At 35.0% G+C, this 5,539-nt stretch overlaps 1 protein-coding gene and 1 long non-coding RNA gene across 2 annotated transcripts in view; one reads left to right on the forward strand and one right to left on the reverse strand.

The window, feature by feature from the left end:
* The window catches only part of LOC111739711, a 6,664-nt gene extending 2,326 nt beyond the window's left edge, over positions 1-4,338 (reverse strand). The window contains exons 1-2 of the long non-coding RNA XR_002780359.1: positions 1,395-4,338; positions 653-1,190 (exon numbers count right to left, since the gene is read on the reverse strand). This is a non-coding gene — a long non-coding RNA (uncharacterized LOC111739711). The remainder of the gene's footprint in view (positions 1-652; positions 1,191-1,394) is intronic.
* The window catches only part of CBR4 (carbonyl reductase 4), a 104,660-nt gene that overhangs the window by 48,466 nt on the left and 50,655 nt on the right, over positions 1-5,539 (forward strand). The gene's annotated exons all lie outside the window — the stretch shown is intronic.

Genomic DNA, 5,539 nt, shown 5'->3' on the forward strand with positions numbered 1-5,539 from the left:
TTGGGTAACTGGCAGAATTCTATTTTCTGACTTGTATGTTGGTTTCACAGCGTTAACTTCAAAATAAATCACTATGTATTTGTTTTATATGGTGGTAGTGGTGGTGGTGATTGGTTGTTTTTTTTTTTTTTAGTAAATTGGAAACTCTATACATAGGTGGGGATTGTTGGCTGTGGTCTTCACTGTGGGATGATGGGGACAGACATTTTCACTGGCAGAATCCTCAGTGTCAATTTTTTTTTTTTTTTTTTTTTTTAGCTCATTGGTTCTCAGAAGTTTTCATCTGAGGACCCCTTTATAAGATAAAAACTATTAAGGACCCTGAAGAACTTTTGTTTATATGGGTTACAGCTATCAGTATTTACTGTGGTAGAAATTAACACAGAATTTAAAAAAGAAAATAAACACATTGCATTTTAATATATTTTTATGAAAAAATGTTTTTTTAAAAACAAAAAAATTAGAAGTGACATTATTTTACATTTTTATGAATCTCTTTACTACCCTAATTAGTAGAAGACAGCTGGACCCACATTTATTTCTGCTTTCAAAATTTTACAGTATGTAAAATTTCACTATATACTTCTGAGAGAATGACAGTGAAAAAGGCAAATAACATCGTAGTACTATTTTTAAAATAGACCTTACTCACCCTCTGAAAGGATCTAGGGAATCTGAGAAGTTCCTGGACCACACGTAGGGAATCGGTGTTTTAGCCAGTTTCAGATTCTCCAGAGAAGGCTCTCTTGCCTAGAATGCTGGCTGTCATCATTGTAGAACCCAAAGCGAGGAAGAAAGCTGTAAACTCTCATATTATTCCTGAGTTATTAGTATGGTATTCTGTCATCAGCAGTGCCTGGTATCTCTCAGACCAGTCCAAGAGTCCAGTTTCATGTGCAAAGTATAGGAGTTGCAGAAAGTCTAGTTGCTTTTAAAACATATTTTCAACCAGTCCTGCTGTTTTAAGCTCTACCATCACCTTGACCTCCAAAAATACCAGATACTCTTAATTCTAGAGTCTTTTAGGGGGTGTGTTGTGGAAATCGGGTTGTTTTTCACTTTTCTCTATTCTGGCCAAATTCAGCTTTTTTGGATCGGCTGTAATTTAGTACCCAACTTCCATTGGCTTTCTAGCTATCAAGATGTTCTTGCATTTGTCTCCTCTTTCTCCTTGTCCCTTTCCATTATGCCTAAAAGAAAAAACAAAAAAACTTTGAAGAGTTTTTTATTGTTGTTTGGAGACATAGTGGAGCTAAAACTGTGTATGTTCAAGGTATCATCTTTAATTGGAAATCCCAGCAGTTCCATTTAAATGGATGTTCTTTTATTACTTATTTACATTTTTGTGATAGTGCATTATTTTCATGTGGTAAATGCACATTCTTAGGGCTTACCTCTCTGATTAGATAATTCTCTTATATTGAGAATGATTCTGGTGACATTATCCAGCACCCTAGAGAGCCTGAACAGATGTGAGGCTGCCTCTGCTGAAGCAGTGACCACTAGTTCAGTAAATTCAAAGTTCCTGAGGCCTCTTGAAGTTAGTCTTATTGGCAGAGAGCAGACTATTAGTCTATTATTCTCATCAGGTCCTAGAAAGAACAACATACAAATACCACTGTCTCTTCTGATGAAAGATTATTTTAGTAACTTTAGAGTTTCTTTGAGATCCTTTGAGAACACAACAGATATATATGGCTCTTAGAATCAACAGAAATGGGAGGGAATTAGGATTCTGATCCTCTTAAAACAGTCATTTTTAAGCTTTAGTATATTAGAATCATCTGATGGGCTTCTTAAATCTCACGGCTGGAACCCATCCTCAGTAGGTCTGGTGTAGGATTCAAGAATTCAAATTTCTTATAAGTTTCTTACGGTTTGGGGATCTCACTTGGAGAACTACAGTTCTAAGAGCTAACAACACCCTTGAAACTTCCCCAAAGAAGGAATTTAATGAAAACATAGTTAGTGTTTAACATAAGAGTTATTTCTACTGGAGTAGGCAAACTCTTTAGATAAAATTTTAACATAGAGAACAGATCAGTGAGTATGAATAAAACAAAATATCACATGTAGGTGAAATCTGAAATGTCACATTCTCTGAACAGCACAGGTTTATAATGGATTTTTCTGGTTTTCCATGCTTGACAGGCTTTATGAGAGTCAGTAAGGAAACAATTGAGAGCTAGACCATATAGGGATTATAAGTGAATACACAGAAATTCCATTGCACTGTAGAAATACAATGGCATTAAACATCATCTTGTCTAGTTCTTTATTTTATAAACTCCAAACAATTATCTCTAACACTTTTTTCCCTATTAAGTTCTTCAGTGTCTTTTTTCTTTGGAATAACTACAATTTGTGAAAACATATATAGTCCACATAATTATAAACCCTCTCTTATGGTTGAGGAACTTAAAATCGTATGGGAAAAATAAGGTTGAGAGACTAAGGTTGAGAATGGCCAAACTGCGCTTTCTCAAGCCCCCTCGCAGTGTACAGGGAAGGTTATGTGTAGCTTTAGCTCCACCCTAAGGTGGCCCATGCGAGGGTCCTTCAGAGCAGAGTCCTAACACCTGGCTGAGAGCCTCTTCCTCTCACGGATCCAAAGTTTAACTCTACTTCTCTCAAGTTTCTTTTTTCACAAGGCTACATTGCTGAAATGTCTGCTTTTATGCAGGCTTTCATTTTGCACTCCTTTTTCTAATTATCCTCTATAGGAATGATATACCATCTCACATACTAAAGCTAAAATTTTCATTGTCTTGAAAAGGATGATGGGTATTATCTGAGTATAATACATTTTCATGCAACAAAAACTCATGGGTGGGGAGGTTAACCTTTTTGGTTCTGTATATGTAGTGTACAGAACTGATGTTTTTCTCATTTTACACATTGCAGTCAATATATAGTCAGCCAAATAGTCAGCTAAGTTGTCGACTTAGGAAAATTGTCCCTTTTCAGGCAAGGAGGGGAGTTTGTTCTGAATTAGACTATAGTTAATTTACTTGTGTGACTGCTTTAGTGTTTTTATATATCCTATTCCTCTTTCTCAACAAATTGTTTTCTTCTTATATACAACCTTTGTGGTATTATGTCTTCATAATATGCCTTATATGTTTACTTTAGCAAGCCACTTTGCTATGTTCAGTAGTTAAAACATTATCTCACTTAAACTTTTATCTGAAGATCTCAGAAAACTTTAGCCATGATTATACCTCCTTGTAAAAATAATTATCTTGCCGTTGGTTAAGGTGGAGAGATCAAGAAATTGTCTAGAGACCTTCTCACTGGTGCAGAGATCAATCAGTAGCTGGAGTACTTCTGATCACCTGCGACAACCTTAAACCTTCATTCCTGTAACAACAAAGCATTTCCCAGGGTTTAGGCCCTAGATCTCTATTTCTAAATACTTTATCAAGAGAGTTTATCCTTACAGTCTGAATTGTCACTGTTAGCATATGACACCTAATATATAGTATTTACACCCTTGAACAGACTGTTGTTAAGATATCTGGAAGGTTCCTCACATGTGGTAAATTACATTTTGGGCAAAGCACTAATTTGAACATTAAATGTTCAGTGTTGGTGTGGTAGCTTCTTAAGAAATCGTGATTCCAGCAACCCACCCACTGCCCACATAACACCACAGCTTTTTTATTCTTTACTTGTCACATATATATAAGTGATAGAAACACTCTTGTGAAACATCAGTTGATGTTCCTTATGATGGAATGAAGGCGTCTAAGAAAATGATCATTCCTAGCCTGAAAATTAGAAATTTTGTAAGGGAAATTGTTCTACATGACAGCTCTTCCACAAGTTTGTTGCCCAGGATGTTACTGGTCTTATGGGGACTGAATAAAAAGAAGTATTTTATGAGATGCTTCTTGAAAAACACATCCTGTGGCCAGCCATTTACTTTGGATACAATGGATCAACGGATTTCTTCATAGCAAGATTGTAAAGCAGTGTTTAATGTATTGATGTGTATACTTAATTTCTTTTTAAATCTTTTTTAATTGTATATTAATTTAAGGTATACAACATAATGATTTGATATATGTATATACTGCATAATAATCACAATAAGTCTGGTTAACACACATCACCACACAGTTACCTTTTTTTCCTTGTGATGAGAACTTTTAAGATCTCTTAGCAACGTTAGCAACATTCAAATATGCAATAAAGTATGATTAATTGTAATTATATCCCAGGACTTATTTATTTTATAACTGGGTGTTTGTAACTTTTGACCACCTTCACCCACTTCATTCACTCTCCCACGCCATGACTCTGGCAACTACCAATCTGTTCTCCATATCTATGAAGTTTTTTTTGCTTTTTTCCATGTGTAAGTGAGATCATATGGTATTTGCCTTTTTCTGTCTTATTTTACTTAGTATACTGACTTTCAGGTGCATCCACATTGTCACAAACGGCAGGATTTCCTTTTTATGGCTAAGTAATATTCTGTTGTACGTGTGTTTTATATAAATGAACACACACATACACACACACACACCGCCCCCCCGCCACATTTTCTTTATTCATTCATCTATCAGTAAACACTTAGGTTGTTTCCATTTCTTGGCTGTTGTAAATAATGTGACAATGAATATAGGGGTGCACATAGCTATTTACGTTAGTGTTTTGTTTGTTTGTTTGTTTTTGGATAAATACCCAGAAGTGAATTGCTGGATCATAGGGTAGTTCTGTTTTCAATTATTTGAGGAACCTCCATACTGTTTTCTGTACTGATTTACATTTCCACCAATAGTGCACAAGGATTTTCTTTACATCCTGGCCAACACTGGTTCTCTCTTATATTTTTTATAAGAGTCGTTCCGACAGATGTGAGATATCTCCTTGTTTTGCATTTCCCTGATGATTAGTGATATTGAGCACACTTTCATGTATCTGTTGACATTCTGTATGTATTGTTTAGAAAAATGTCTATTTAGATCCTTTGCCCATTTTTAATCAAATTTTTTGTTTTTTGCTATTGAAATCAATTAGTTCTTTATATATTTTGGATATTAACCCCTTATTACCTTTTCATTTTGTTGATGGTTTCTTTTTGTGCTGAAGCTTTTTTGTTTTATTTAGTCACACTTGTTTTTGTTGCTTTTGCTTTAGTGTCACATTCAAAAAATTATTACCAAGACCTATGTCAAGGAGCTTACTACATAAGGAACTTACTGCTTTCTTGCAGTTTTATGGTTTCAGATCTTACGTTTACGTCTCTAATTCAGTTTGAGTTAATTTTTGTGTATGGTGTAGGATAGTGATTTAGTTTCATTTCTTTGCATGTGACTGTCCAGTTTTCCCAGCACCATTTACTAAAGAAACTGTCCTTTCCCCCTTGTATATTCTTGGCTCCATTTTGTTAATTAATTGAGCATATATGCATGGGTCTTTTGGGGGGCTCTCTGTTTCGTGTGTCTGTTTTTATGCCAGTAAGTACCATACCGTTTTGATTACTGTAACTTTGTAATATAGTTTGAAATCAGGATTTGCAATGCTTACTGCT

The sequence above is a fragment of the Pteropus vampyrus genome, unplaced genomic scaffold, assembly GCF_000151845.1.
Source record: "Pteropus vampyrus isolate Shadow unplaced genomic scaffold, Pvam_2.0 Scaffold53, whole genome shotgun sequence".
NCBI lineage: Eukaryota > Metazoa > Chordata > Mammalia > Chiroptera > Pteropodidae > Pteropus > Pteropus vampyrus.